The following is a 16,298-nucleotide window of genomic DNA, read 5'->3' on the forward strand; positions in this document are numbered from 1 at the left end:
TGGTACTTGGAGGGGGTTTCTAGAAGCCCTTTAAGAGAATGAGATGAAAAAAAAATTCCCACTAAACCTCCATCTTCTATTTTTGAAAGACATAATATTGCTTTCACTTGTGAAGAATGTTTGTTTCTTCTGTGCCTGTGGCTTCCGAAGCCAAATGTCAATGATCTAAAGACCTTATTTCATGTAGAAATGGCCTATGTTTGCTTATTCAGAGTTGGAGGAAACTCTCTGAGATGGGATAGTTAATTCTCTGATAGGGATTAACTCCTGATTTGAAAAAAAAAATTTTTTTAATATTTCATTTGAAGAGAAAGAAAAAATGAATGGGGAATTTTATATCAAGTCTCTTGCAACCCTGTGTATTTTTAAAAATAGGGAAGTAGGTTAGGCTTCTCTACAAGTTAAAAGTAGGAGAGTTTTCTGAAAAAAACAAAACAAAACAAAACAAAAACAAAAACAATAAGCTGCATTGCAGGCAGATTCTTTACCATTTGAGCTACCAGGGAAGCCCGGATCATATGGTAGTTTTATTTTAATTTTTTGAGGAAAATTCTGAAGGCTGGTCCCCGGTTGGCAAACTCAAGCAAGGCTTATAGGGGACCTCTGCAAAATCTAGCCTCTCTAGGTATGAACTGTGAACCTTGAATGATTGTCTCAGTGAATCATAGAATCCTGGAATGCCTGGGCTGAAAAGACCCCTTGATCTAAGTCCAGCCTAACCTCTTACTTCTTAGGTGAGGAAACTGCAGCCCAGAGAGAGGACTGGGAGTGCCCAAGGCCTCACAGTTAATGAATAGCAGGACTGGGGTGTCAACTTTCCCTAAGTTACTCTAGGACTGCTTGGAGGTTCAATTCTTAAACACATTCATTAGAAAAACAAAACGTCTTCCCTTGCAGCCTCAGTTCTCTCTAGTATCATTCAAGTTGCTTTTTCTTCACCACCACGTCCATTTCTTATGGCTCCCCACTTCAGCTTTTCTGTTCCAGCCAGGCCTGGTGGTCACCCCTGATTTACATTGGGGTTTCCTTAAAGTGGGGTGTTTGGACTGTGTACCTCTGTACCCAGGAACTTATGGAAACTGCAGATCTGTGGGCCCCACCCGCCATGGAAGAATCAGAATCCCTGGAGGCGAAGACCCCAGAATCAGTGATTTTTCATGTAGGTGAGTAACTTACAGCTCCCTCCTTGAATCCATTTTTTGCACCATGGTCCATGTCTGTACTATAGTTTTAAAAAGTGTACTATTTCTTTTTTCTTTTTCTTTTTGAAATCCAATTGCTTTATGGAGTTGTGTTAGTTTCAGGTGTCCAACAAAGTGACTCAAATATATATATATATATATATAATCAGATTTTTTCAATTATTGGTTATTACAAGATATTGACAATAGTTCCCTGTGCTATCAGATCAGATCAGTCGCTCAGTCGTGTCTGACTCTTTGCGACCCCATGAATCGCAGCACGCCAGGCCTCCCTGTCCATCACCAACCCCCGGAGTTCACTGAGACTCACGTCCATCGAGTCAGTGATGCCATCCAGCCATCTCATCCTCTGTCGTCCCCTTCTCCTCCTGCCCCCAATCCCTCCCAGCATCAGAGTCTTCCAATGAGTCAACCCTTCACATGAGGTGGCCAAAGTACTGGAGTTTCAGCTTTAACATCATTCCTTCCAAAGAAATGTCAGGGGTGATCTCCTTCAGAATGGACTGGTTGGATCTCCTTTATAGGGAACTATTAAACAACTATTGTTGTTTATTTTATTTAATCCCAAGCCCCCAATTTATTCCTCCTCTACCCCCTACTATTTCTTGAGTGCTCTCTTTGTACCAGGCACTGTGCTATTTTTCAATCATTCCTCAGATGCTGGCTGTGTGCTCCCATCTCATCCTCAAGTAGACCACCTGGGAGGGGCCATGTGAGCGCCCGTGCTGGGCACTGTTCCCACGGTGGCTTTTCCCCTGCCAGGCCATTCTGACCACAGATTCTTGTACCTTAAAGTTGAAGAAAGCCTGGTAGATTTCTGTTCTTCTGGGTCTCACTGCTACTTTTCTTTTCCAATGAAGTGGTTACCCTGCTGGGAAGAGCTTTGTTGCACACATCATTTACCTCTTCTTTTCTAAATAGCCTATTTTTAAAAATATTTTATTGGCGTATAATTGCTTTACAATGTTGTTATTTTCTGCTGTACAATGAAGTGAATCAGCTATACATGTACATATAACCCCTCCCTCTTGGACCTCCTGCCACCCCCCACCCCTCTAGGTCATCACAGAGCCCTTAGATGAGCTCCGTGTGCTATACCGCAGGTTCCCACTAGCTATCTATTTTACGTATTGTACTTCTTCAAAGTAACAATAATTTTATCTTCCCTGCGTGGGGGTGACGGCAGCCAAATGAGGGAATGAGCGTGAGAATGCCCTGAGCACTGTGCCCGGGGATCCTCTCTGCGTCTGAGGCCTGCAGTGAACACAGTAAACCAGAAATCTCCTTTCTGCCCTTGGCCATCTTGGCCTTTCTCTCCTCCTCTACTAGCCGCCATCTAGCCTGGCCCAGTTCCAGGCTGTGTCTTTCAGGGGGTCCCTCTTTCTCCGCCCTCTTGGTGTTCTGTTTAGCCTCAGGCTCTGGGACACTCCATTTTCCAATCCATTGCTATCTGATGTCCCTTGTCCTGGCATCTCCCTCCTGTGGCCCTGTCAGCGTTTCTCTGGAAACTTCTGGGTTCTTTTGTAGGCACTGGACCAAAAAGGTTTGAGAGTCAGGTGTGAGAGCAGACCTGACTTTAAGCAAAATGGACGTAGGTGAGCCAGGTACCACTCAAGCCTCAGTGCCCCAAGCACATCACTTCAAGCCAGAGTCTTCAGGCTCTTCCTGGTCACCCGGGGCTGGTGACTGTCACCTGCCCTCTCTGTCCCACCCCCAGCTCACCTATGCTGACACTCAGTGTCTCAGGCCTCAAGCTGTCAAACTTTTCTGCCTAGCAAATGGGCTTTCCGAGCGTGGGCTTCCCCTCCCAGGCTTTTCATGATGACTCCAGCATACACCGAGAGGTCCCTTCCAGTCTCTTTCACTACTTTAACATGGAGCCACCCATAGAAGTGCCCTCTGGAACCTCCTATGCTGCACTGCCTCCCACCTGTGAGTCCTCCCCTCTGAGTTCTCCTTCACCACTCTCACCCTCCCTCTTCCTTGACCTCATTTACAGCTAGATCTCGGCTTTCTACTACTGCCTTGCCGCTCCCTGTCCAGCTTGGCTTTGTGATGTGTTCTGGACACACTTCTCCAGCTTAACCTTGGCTCTCTGCCTCCCTCTGCCCCCCAGTCCCCTGTGCCACACACATGTGCAGGCAACACACACTCTGGCTTCCTGTGCCATGACTATTGGGCCCTGCAGAAGCCTCCCATATGGAGTCAATACCCAAGAGTTTATTTAGCCTTTGAGTCCTCATCTTCTTATGAATTCCTGTCCTAAAATATCATGAAAGAACACAAGACCAGTTTGTCTCACCTCCTCATTTTACAAATGCAGGAACAGAGGCCCAGCTATGACTGAGGCAAGGCCACAAAGATGAGCTGTAGAAGGGCAGAATCAGGACCTTCTGATTCCCAATCAAGCCCTGCTCTCCATTTTTCATGTGTATCTTTTTCTTTGTCATCAGGGAATGGGTCATTTTAGCGTAGCGCTTATGGGCTCTGGAGTCAAATGGCCTCATTCAAATCCTGCCCTCACCATGTACGCGTGTGACCCCCGGGGAAGTTACTTAGCCTGTCAGTTTCCTCATCTACCAAATGGGAGCGGCATGAGAATAAATAGCACCTACCTCATGAAATTGCTCTGAGGATTAAAAGGGATGGTGTCTGCAAAACACTTCAGACGGTGTCTGCCCATACTGAATGTCAGCAGTAAATGTTTGCTGTTTTATTTTATTATTGTCTCCATAGCCCCCAAACAGGACTGAGTACATAGTAGGACTGCATGTGTTACAGAGAGACCTCAAGAAATAATAGTCTGACTTTGTTGTCTGATCCTAATGGTGGGTCTAATGCTAACGGTGCTAATTCTAATGGTGGGTGTTTTAGGCCAAAGAGAAGACAAAGATCTTGGGACCAGAGAGCGCTTGGATAACTCTCCCTGCAGCTCTAGGTAGGCAGCTGCTGCTTTGCTCTGTTGCAGGGCTGTCCGTGGGATTAAGAGGTAAGGAAATCTGGGGTTTTAAAGACACCCCCAAATCTGACCTTGACTGAGATTGGCCAGGGCTCTCAGATTCTTGGAGGCATATTTATTTCAATGGTCCTGGACACCTCGGTGATGGCAACATCACCCTTCCTTCTTTCCATTCCCTCCCTGTGGAGACGTGGGACCTTGCTTTATGTCACCCTGGAATTGGGAGGCCAAGGGCTATTCATCATAGCCATGAAGTGGTTGCCTCTCCAGCCCCATCCTGTGGGCTAAGGGACCTTAAGATAAAACCCAGAAGTTACAAGTGGGCTTCGCGGAAGTCACAGATAGTTCAGCTTGGGCTGATGGCCTATTTTTGTGGCTTGGATCTTTTCCGTTTATCTCCCCTGCCTCCCCAACCAGGGAACCACTGCCAATGCAGGAGCCAGCCAGCCACAGAGAATTCACAGCCTGCTCCAGCATCACTGACCTCTTTTCTTCTTCTTTTGCCTTTTATCCCTCCTTGAAGATTTTTGATACAACAAATACAGGATAAAATAGAAAGCCTCAGACACACTCTGCTTGGGATGCACTTGCGAGCTGGAGGGGAGTTGGGGTCTAGATCTCTTGGCACCCAACACACACTTAAAGCTGTGAAATCTATCCTCAGGGCCCCTTGACTCCATTCTGGCTCTTCCTTGAGTCTCCCAGTGTCCCCATGTTTCCTGCTCCCCTTGCTTGTAACCCACTTCAGCCTGGCCATCCATGCTACAGACCTATCCCCTTTAATATCATGTGATCTCGCATCACAATATGTGTTCAGTGAGCCATTTTTGGCGGGACTCTATTGTTAAAATGACCAGCAAATCTTTGCAAAGATATTACGGACTGATAATGACTTAGCAAGTTATCCTGTTTTCAAGTCCTATAATGAGCTAAGATGTGAGATTCTTTGGGGCAGGAGCAAGTGGGCATTTAATACCAGATTTTGCTAATTAAGGAGGGAGCAGCATGTAGTGGTCAAATCATGGGCTCTGAAATCCACCCGAACTCGGTTTGAGTCCTAGCTCTATTACTTACTGCTTGTATGGCCTTGCCCAGATTATCTGATTTCAGCAAGACTCGGTTTTCTCATCTGGGAAATGGAGCTGAATTTAAGAAAACAAAATAACACAGCCTACTTCATAGGGCTCTTATGAGGTTCAATGAAATAATGCATGTAAAACCATTTTCACAGAGCCAACCTGGCACAGAGTAAGGACTCAGCAGTTTGATTGTATTAATTGTGTCATATGAATTGCCCCCTGACTGTGCAAGAGCAGAGCTTTAATCATAGTCTATGTAGATTGACAAGACAGAATACAACTCCCCATCAGCTAGGCTCTGAGGCCACTGGGGAGATGACAGAATGAACCTTTGAAGCCAAGTTCTCTGCATTTTTATGTATTTATTTTTTATTGCACTGGGTCTTCGTTGCTCTGTGGGGGGTCTTCTCTAGTTTCAGAGCATAGGCTTCTCATTGTGGTGGCTTCTCTTGTTGCAGAGCATGGGCTCTAGGGCACAAGGGCTTCAATAGCTGCAGCATGTAGGCTCAGCAGTTGCAGCTCACAGGCTCTAGAGCACAGGCTCAATAGTTGTGACACACAGGCTTAGTTACTCCAACCGCATGTGATATCTTTCCCCATCAGGGATCGAACCAGTGTTCCCTGTGTTGGTAGGTGGATTCTTCACCACTGGCTCACCAGGTAAGCTCGATCTCTGCATTTTTAACCCGCACCCCCAGTGTGCTAAGTCACTTCAGTCGTGTCTGACTTTGTGACCCCATGGCCCATAGCTGGCCAGGCTCCTCTGTCCATGGGATTCTCCAGGCAAGAATACTGGAGTGGGTTGCCATGTTCTCCTCAGGGTATCTTCCTGATCCAGGGATTGAACCTGCGCCTCTTACATCTCCTGGCATTGGCAGGTGAGCTCTTTACCACTTGCGCCACCACATCCCCAGCAGATCTAAGATGTTAGGAGCCACATGAGTTAGGTCTTTCTGTGCTTCTCCTGGTTTACTAGAGGGGTGAGGTGCAATGATGGGGAAAGAAGGCAGAACCAGAGCCTTTTCAAATGGAAGTGCTGGAGAAGGAAAAGGCACAGAGAAGGAAACAAAACAGAGAAGAGGAGGGTGGGGGAACCCTGCAGCCAGCGTGGCTGTGGCAGCTGCTTCTTGGAGATAAGGAGTGGATCTTTCCAGTTCCTCCCTTCTCCCACTGGAGAGATGATGCTCTGCAGACATTTTGAGCAGGTTTCCAACCAAGACAACCTCTTCTTTTGAGGTTGCCAGGATAAAGACATGTGCTCTGGATGACAACAACAGGGTGTTGACAGGTATTCCTGAAACGGGCTTCCATGTGATGGGGCAGTGGAGTGGTGGGCTGTCATTTTCCTCTGGCCTCCGGGTGTGGAAGAAAGGCCTGGGGGACAGTTACTCTGGAGCAGGTGTCCGAGGCAGGAGTCCCCTAGAGGGTGTGTCTGGGTGTCTGATGATTCTGGTGGCCACATGCCCACGGGTGAGGGCGTGGAGTGTGGAGGAGCAGCCCTCTAGCCCTTGGACAGCTTCCTGTTGACATCCATGGGCATTTGCGGGTTGGCTTTGCAGAGGCTGCTGAAGAGGTCTTTTCAAATAATGAGCCACCAAAGCTTTCCTGGTGGCTCAGATGGTAAAGAATCTGCCTGCAATGTGGAATACCCAGGTTTGATTCCTGGGTCAGGAAGATCCCCTGGAGAAGGGAATGGCAACCCACTCCAGTATTCTTGCCTGGAGAATCCCATGGACAGAGGAGCCAGGTGGGCTGCAGTCCATGGGGTTGTAAAGAGTTGGACATGACTGAGCGACTGACACTTTCGTTTTCAAAGCCATGTATCAGTTTCTGCTTTGGGCAGAGACCCACCCAGGGTCCTCAGAGCCAGGATAGATGACTGTCAAGATTGTTCTCCTCAAGTGTATGGGTACCAAGGAGGAAAAGAGGGCAGGTGGGATGAATTGGGAGATTGGAATGGACATATATACACTGTACTATGTATAAACTAGATAATTAATGAGAATCTACTGTATAGCATGGAACTCTACTCATTGCTCTGTGGTGACCTAAATGGTAAGAAAATTCAAAAAAGAGGAGATATATGTATACATACAGCTGACTCACTTGGCTGTACAGTAGAAACTAACACAACATTGTAAAGCAATTATACTCCAATAAAAATTAAAAAAAGAACGATTTCTCCCAAGTCCAGCATCCCATGAGGGATGGGATGGGATCCTCTGCACCCAGGAACATGAGCAAACAGAGGTTCCAGAGCTAACTGGTTGGCCTCGAGCCTGCTGAGACATGCTGCCACCCTGGCCCCAGCTGTGAAAATGCCAGTCATGCTGACGACCTCAGAAAGCCCTGATTTGTGCATGGAAGTAGTCAGAGCCTGGGTGGAACTCAGCATCACAGCTGTACCACTCGGAGTGAATGCTGCCAGTCAGTGGGGTGACTGGCCATGTCAGAGACATTCTGATAACTGGTGGGCTTGTTAGGTGGGACTTCTAGAGCTCGTTATGTGATTTGAGGGGCAGCTGTCTCCATCATGGAGTCCAAGGGCCACATTTCAAGAATTGGCCAAATCTTTGGTTTCCTCCCACCAATCTCATGCAAGGAAAAGAGGAAGGGGGAATGATCACGTTCCATTAGAGGTTAGCTTATTTTACAACTAGTAAGGGGAAAAGGGGCCCTTTCTCATACTTTCATTTCAGGGGGAGCCCTGGTTCCTCAATGAGTTGGCATCCTGGCAAAAGACACTTCCTCTAGACGTAGCTGGGTGCTTCTCCTCCCCCTTCCCAGGTCATGCCTCAGAACGATCGGCCCAAGAATCTACATCCACTGGTTGGTGGTTACACAGCACACACACCTGGCTGAGGGGACAGAGTATAGGCATATTTGAAAGAAGTTGGTGACGTTCTCTTAACAAAGTGAGCCTTCAGGGTTTTCACCTGTTCTAATATTTGCAAGGTCTATCTAACCTGCTCAGCTGACAGGCCACTTGCGAGAGTGGTAACCTATGTTCTTGTGCTTGTGGTGGAATGGGTTGGGGAAGGGGATAAACAGTCCCCTCATGGACCTCTTACCAAATTCTGCCTTGTGGCTTACATGGCTCCAAACCTGCCCCACTTTTTACTTCATTCTCAATTGCAGCTGGGGCCCATAGGACTTGTATTTGTATTCTATTCATATTCATGTTCATTGCTGTGTAACAAATGCCAAAAATTTGAGTGTCCTACCACACAAATTTATTATCTCTCAGTTTCTATGAATCAAGAGACTAGGCATGGTTTATCAGGCCCTCTGCTCAGGGCCTCACAAGACTGCAGTCAATGGATCAGACAGGGCTGAGGGCCCATCTGAAGTTATTTTCCAAACTGACTGCTTGTTGGCAGAATGCAGTTTCTCTGAGGCTGTGGGGTTGAGGTCCCTACTTCCTTGATAGCCGTCAATCAAGGGTTGCCCTCAGCCCCTGCTGTTCTCTGCCACTTGGTCCTCTCCACAATATGGCAGTTTGTTCCTTCCAGGCCCACAGGAGAGTGTCCACTGCAGCTTTGAATCTCTCTGACTTCTATATGTGATCTCTACACCCACCTTTTTTTTTTTTTTTTTTTTACTTCAGACAGCAAAGAGCATTTATTCACTAAGATAACTATATTGGTAAAGATGCTTTCAGATTTTTATGAAATTATTTCCAGTCATATATCTGAGACATTTAACAACTGTTAAATGTCTGTTTAACAATAAATAACTGTCACACTGGGATTTCTTTGGAAGGAATGATGCTAAAGCTGAAACTCCAATACTTTGGCCACCTCATGTGAAGAGTTGACTCATTGGAAAAGACTCTGATGCTGGGAGGGATTGGGGGCAGGAGGAGAAGGGGACGACAGAGGATGAGATGGCTGGATGGCATCACTGACTCGATGGATGTGAGTCTGAGTAAACTCCGGGAGTTGGTGATGGACAGGGAGGCCTGGCGTGCTGCGATTCATGGGGTCGCAAAGAGTTGGACACGACTGAGCGACTGATCTGATCTGGTCTGATATTACAGTGTACAGGTAAATCTTACCACTGTATTGCATGTGTGAATGCTAAGTCTCTCAGTCGGGTCCAACTCTTTGCAACCCCATGGACCATAGCCTACCAGGCTTCTCTGTCCGTGGGATTCTCCAGGCAAGAATACTGGACTGGGTTGCCATGCCCTCCTCCAGGGGATCTTCCTGACCCAGGGATTGAACCCAAGTCTCAGGCACCTCCTGCATTGGCAGGCAGGTTCTTTACCACTAGGGCCACCTGGGAACCCCTACTGTATTAGCTATGTCATTTTGAAAGTATTATTGTGCAACCTTTTTAACAAAAGTTCTACTAGAAAATTATGCCCTAATGTCTTAAGACACATTATATATAAAGAATCCCATGGCTGATTCATGTGAATGTAGGGCAAAAACCACCACGATATTGTAAAGTAATTAGCCTCCAATTAAAATAAATAAATTAATTAAAAAAATAATTAACTTTTTATGATCCTCAGGGGAATTGATAAAGTAGCCATTCAAACATTGTTTGTAAGGCTTGTTTCTGGCTAAATCCCAGTTTAGAGGGTCCATTGATGACCAATGACTTTGGTACTGTTTCTTCCAAACTACCTAAAAATAAAGATCAGCATCAAAATACTGGGCAAGCCAATGTCTTATTAACGATATAAGAGTTTTGTATGAAATATGAAAACCTTTTTAGTTGTATCTTTGGGGTGAAGGACTGAGATCTAGAAAATGAAATACGGAAACACTAGTCAAATTTTATGATCACATCCATAAACCCACTGTTTTTTAATTGGAGGAAAATTGCTTTACAATGTTGTGCTGGTTTCTGCCATATAACAATGCAAATCAGTCATAATTATACATATATCCTCTCCTTCTTGAGCCTCCCTTCCCCCTCCTATCCCATCCCCCACCTCAAGGTCATCATAGAGCATGAGGCTGGGCTCCCTGTGCTACATAGTAACTTCCCTCTAGCTATCTATTGTACAAGTTGTTGTTCAGTCACTAAGTTGTGTCCAGCTCTTTGTGACCCCGTGGACTGCAGCACGCCAGGGTTCCTTGCCCTTCACTTTCTCCTGGAGTTTGCTTAAACTCATGTCCATTGAGTTGGTGATTCCATCCAACCATCTCATCCTCTGTCACCCACTTCTCCTTTCCTCAATTTTTCCCAGCATCAGGGGCTTTTCCAATGAGTCAGCTGTTCACATTAGGTGGCCAAAGTATTGGAGCTTCAGCTTCAGCATCAGCCCTTCCAATGAATATTCAGGGTTGATTTCCTTTAGGATGGACTGGTTGGATCTCCTTGCTGTCTAGGGGACTCTTAAGAGTCTTCTCCAACACACATGATAGTGTATATATGTCAGTGCTACTTTCTCAATTCGCCTACCCTCTCCATCCTCCGCTGTGTCCACAAGTCCATTCTCTATGCATAGATGCACTTTTAAAAGAGACCACCTGATTAGGCCAGGTCCACCCACACTCAAGGGGCAAGGATTTATAAGGCATGCAAACCAGGGAGGCAACAACCTTGGGGGTCATTGTAGAATTCTGCCTACCACAGACTCTATGAAAAACATTTTAATCTATCAAATTTTTAAAATGAGGCCAGCTGCTTCTCATTAGCATTCCCCACTCTGGGAAGGCAGCAAAGCTGTCTAGCAAATTCTACTGAATCTTTAAACATGACCAGGCTGTGGTTAAAACATTTCAACAACCTTGGAAGACAGGCCTTTTTACTTGTTTTTTCTCTCCTCCTCTCGCCTCCCCAGAGCCCTTGTTCAGCTCTTAAGTCAGATGGTTTGAAAAGGAAAAGGCTGTTCTGGGGCTTCAGCATCTGGGGCTGGCCTAGAGAGAGTTTCTATTTCTGCTGGGTCAGGCTTCCCGATGACCATTATTACAGGGCTTTATGCTCTCTGGAAGTGGTTCTGAAGGCCTCTCATCCTTTGCTGGATAAAAACATACATTATCTCCTTTTTCCTTACTCAATTTGCCAGCTTTTTCATGGGACTTCATGTAGAGGGTTTGTTTTTTTTTTTTTTTTTTGCTGTGAGTGTATCTCAAGTTGTTCCCATATGTTTAAGCAAGCAAGTAATTCTCCCTGATTCCTATTTGTCACTACATCCCCCCTCTCCTAACTCCTGCACTCATCCATCCGTAAACAGTGGGCACCTTCATGAGCCTGGTATCATACTAGGTGCTGTGTTAGTTGGTCCGTCATGTCCAACTCTTTGTAACCCCATGGATTGTAGCCCGCCAGGCTCCTCCATCCATGGGATTTTCCAGGCAAGAATACTGGAGTGAATTGCTGTTTCCTTCTCCAGGGGATCTTCCCAACCCAGGGATGGAACCTGGGTCTCCTGCATTGCAGGCAGACTCTTTACCATCTGAGCCATTAGAGTGCTAGGTGCTGGGGATCTCCAGATAAGTGAAATGGGGTCCCTGTCTTCAAGGGGATATCAACTACGACAGACACGTCCAAGGGGCCAGGGGCGGGGGCAGAAGGGGCAAGGGCGTGGGGTGAGGGCAGTATCTTTGAGCTGGATTTTGAAGAATGTGTAAGATTTCAAGGATGCGGGGCCAAGGGAGGCGGTGTTCTGGGCCAAGTGGACAGCTTGTGTGGAGCACAGACAATGCAAAAGAACACGCTGTGTTCAGGCAATGACGAGTGATTCGGGGAGACCAGATCATGAGGGTGCGAGTGGGGGTGGACTGCTGGAGAACAGAGCGGGCGGGGAGCACCTGCTAACTGAGAGCTTTGTTAAGATCTTGGCTGTGATCCTGCAGGCAACAGGAAGGGGGTGAACTCGTCTAAGCTCATGGTCAGATTGAGATAGCACTGAGGTGACAGCAATTTTTGCTAAACATCATAAATAAAACTATAGACCAGCCCAGAAGCAGTGCCAAGGCCACCGTTAAAGAGCACTGGTATAATTAAGGAACCAATTCACTTTAAACTTCTATAAGCCATAATGAGAAACATGAAAGTAATGCAGTCTGGGACTCCCCTGGCGGTCCAGTGGTTAAGACTCTACGCTTCCACTGTGGGGGACATAGGTTTGATCCCAGGTCAGGGAACTAAGCTCCTGCATGCTGTGCAGTGCAGTCAGAAGAAATAAATTAAAAAAATAAATACAGCCTTTCCTCCTCTCTGAAGAGATACTGGGGAAACAAAGCTCTGGTTAATAAGGTCAGCCTGGGGGAAGTGGAAAGAAGTTTTGCCTATGGTGGTGGCTGGAAAGGAGGATGAGGCAGACTGTGTTTCCCTGAAATCTCATCTAGGAGGACCTGGGCCTCGCCTGGCAGAGTGGGGCTCCACACACAGGCGTCTCGTGCCTGGGAGCAGAGTCTCTGTGACAAGGACAAGAGAGCTTGGTTCTGTGCAGGTGGATAACCTAGTGGCGGGGCCTGCCTTGCTGGGAGCTACTAGGCTAGTGAATAAGAAGTTTCCTCTCCCAGAACAAGTTTTCCTTTGCCTCCTGTAGCATGCCTCGACTTCTAAGAAACTTCTGACCACAAAGATGGTTCTTTCGTTACTTCTCCTTTTATTGAATCTAGGCATTTACTCCACAAACATTAATCAAGTGCCTTATATATCTGCCTGTGATGCAGGAGACCCAGGTTCAATACCTGGGTTGGGAAGATCCCCTGGAGGAGGGCATGGCAACCCACTCCAGTATTCTTGCCTGGAGAATTCCACGGACAGAGGAGCCTGGTGGGCTACAGTCCATGGGGCTGCAAAGAGTCAGATACAACTTAGCAACTAACACTTTCACTTTATATATGTACCAGGTACATTCCAGGTGCTGGGAGATCCAGTCATGATCAAAACGGACAAGGCCCCTGCCCTAATGGAATTTACATTCTAGTAGAGGAGACAGATAAGACGTTGTAACTAAATTAACATAGAATGTAATTTCAGAGAGTGATGACCAGCAAAGGATAAAGTGACAGAGACTAGAGGCTTTAACTAGAATGATCTCAGAGGTTCTGTCTGAGAGGTAACCTCGGAGCTGAGTTGACTTCTATAAAGGAGGCATTCATGCAACCATCTGGGGAAAGAGCCCTCCGGGCAGAGGGAGCAGCAAATGAAAGACCCTGTGATTGAAAGAGGTTGGGCGTGCTAGGGATTAGCATGAAGGCCAGTGAGGCTAGAGCGGAGGAAGAAGGTGGGAGGGTAGCAGGCTTGGTGGTCAAGGTGGGCATGGTTGTGGGACCAGAGCACATAAAACCCAGGAGGAGTGAGTGTGAGGGGACCCAATCATCTGATACACACTGTTAGGTGGAAATGTTGGCTGCATGCATGCGTGCTTAGTCACTTCGATCATCTCCAACTCTGTCCGACACCCTGGACTGTAGCCCATCACGCTCTTTTGTCCATAGGATTCTCCAGGCAAGAACACTGGAGTGGGTTGCCATGCCCTCCTCCAGGGCATCTTCCCCATCCAGGGATCGAACCCATGTCTCTTAGGTCTCCTGCATTGGCCAGCAGGTTATTTACCACTTGCACCACTGGGAAGCCCCCAGAAATGTTGGCTACACAGCTGCTATAGGAATGTGGAGTTCAGGGATGAGGCTCAGTCTAGAGACAGACGTTTTAGATTCTAGTGTCTAGATAGTATTGATAAAGGATGAATGAGATCATCTAGAATATGGATAGTGAAGGAAATGGCAGCCCACTCCAGGATTCTTGCCTGGGGAACCCCATGCACAGAGGAGCCTGGCAGGCTACAGCCCATGGAGTCACAAAGAGTCAGACACAACTGAAGTGGCTTAGCACACAGAATATGGTAGTCAGTAGCCCCATGGTGCTACTGAACATTTGAAATGTGGCCAGCCCAAATTGAGAAGTGCTAGACATATAAAATACAAACCAGATTTCAAAGACAGTATATAAAAAAAAGAACATAAAATACCTCATTGATATTATTTTTATAATGATTATGTGTTGAAATGATAAAACTTCGGTTCTACTAAGTAAAATACATTATTAAGATTAACTTCACCTGTTTCTTCTTGCTTTTTAAAATGTGGCTGCTAGAAAATTTTAAATTACCTCTGTGGCTTGAAATTGTGGCTCCTGTTAACATTTCCATGTGATGGTGCTGGTCTAGGAAATCACTGTACATACAGAAAAGGGCCAAGGGTAGGGCCCTCAAATGCTACAACATTTCACATCCAGGGAAAGGAGGAAGATACAGCCAAGGAGGGTGAGAAGGAACAGCCAATGAGGCAGGAGGAAAATGAAGGGAGTATGATGTGATGTTCAGAAAGGCAAGTGATAAAATTATTCAACAAGGAGGGAGTGTCAGATGCTGCTGGGAAGGCAGTTCAAGTAGCAGAGGGTTGGATTGAACATGAGCAGTTTTACTGCAGTGGTTTGGAAGTAGTTGGATTTGGAAAGCTGGTTGGAGAGAGCACAGAAGTGAAGACATAAGAGTGGTAAGCTAAGAGAGCTCTTTAAAGTTTGGCTTTAAAGAAATGCAGAGAAATGGGTGGTAACAGGAAGAGGATTTCAAATCTGGAGAAGGTTCATGTGTTTGGTTGTGGTTGTTGGTTTGTTGGTTTGGAAGGGGAGACAGCTCTGCTGATGGTGGTACTGTCCTCAGGGCCCTCAGTTGGGGAAATAAGGCAAGTATGCCAGAAAGAATTTGAGACAGTTGAAACTCAAAGGTTATTTAGATTGAATGATTTTCTTAGAGCTCTAGGAACACAGATGCTGGCAGGATGCCTTCTTTCTTTGTTTTCCCTTTGTCTTTCATCTTTTTTCTTTTTGGTTGTCCTTCCCCTTCTTTCTTCTACCCCTGACAGTGGTGGGTCAAAAGCAACGTTTGCCAGTCCAGGTTCCATGCACGGTACTGGATGCTTGGGGCTGGTGCACTGGGACGACCCAGAGGGAGGGGAGGGGAGGGAGGAGGGAGGAGGGTTCAGGATGGGGAACACGGGTATACCTGTGGCGGATTCATTTCGATATTTGGCAAAACTAATACAATATTGTAAAGTTTTAAAATAAAATCAAATTAAAAAAAAAAAAAGCAACGTTAACCTGCTGTGGCCTGGTATTTTGGAAAATGAGCTCCTTTTCCATGGGCTTCTTTAAAGCTCAGAGATAGTTTATTTCCCAAGTGTCTAAGAAGCCTTTCTTAGTGGCAGGGGAAAGGGACACTGCCATGTTTTTTAAGATGTCACAGGGACTCACCAGTGATGTGAATTGTTCCTGGCCTAAGGAATTCTCCTGTTCTCCTGTTGACTTTCTGAGGGGCTTCTGAATTGCTCTATCCCTTTGCTTCTTCCAGATCTCCAGATGGAACTTGTGTGTGTGTGTGTATGTGTGTGTATATATATATAGTTTGTGTCATAATTAGTGAGTACTGTGTGGATCTGGGGTTGTCATCTTCGGGCAGAATTATGATATTGGATTATAGACTTTGAGTGATTTGAATAAAGTGCCAATACCTTTCAGTCAAAGCCCACCTGGAACACATCTGCCATTGAACAAGCTGGTTTTATTATTCATTGCAGTGAGAAAGAACACAAACCCGTGGGGAACCATGAGACTTTTCAGTGAGAGAGTCTCAAGTCATTTTGATACCAGGACCCTGTCAGCTTTCCATGTGGTTTGGAAACTTTTGCTTGCCAAGGCCTCAGTCACTCTCAGTGGGTGACCGCTCAAGTTCACCTTCACCTCAGAACCTGTGGTCACCACATCAGAGCTTACGGCTAGAGGGCAGTGCAGGCTGGGCCTGGAGCCCATCTATGAAACAGCAATGGCAGGTTGACTATTTCTGGAAGCAGAAGAGATCCAGGGTAGGGAGAGGGAATCCAGAACCTACTGAATTCAACTTGATGGTACTTGAATCAAGACCCCAAGGGGAGCTATGATAAGGAGCTATGATAAGTCCCTGCCTGCCTCTCCACAGTGCTCCTGCTATATGTGAATATAGCATCCTTTCTCTGGGTTATGGTACTGATCAGAACCCTTCCCCTCCACACACCAACTCTGATTAAAAATGTCAGCATAATTTAATGT

The 16,298-nt window shown here is 46.3% G+C and overlaps 1 protein-coding gene across 1 annotated transcript in view; it reads left to right on the plus strand.

The window, feature by feature from the left end:
* KIAA1210 (KIAA1210 ortholog) overlaps positions 1-16,298 on the plus strand; it is an 84,877-nt gene that overhangs the window by 12,745 nt on the left and 55,834 nt on the right. The window lies entirely within an intron of this gene.

This window comes from Bos grunniens, chromosome X (assembly GCF_055505025.1).
Source record: "Bos grunniens cultivar Pamir isolate PY7600 chromosome X, Bosgru_T2T1.0, whole genome shotgun sequence".
NCBI lineage: Eukaryota > Metazoa > Chordata > Mammalia > Artiodactyla > Bovidae > Bos > Bos grunniens.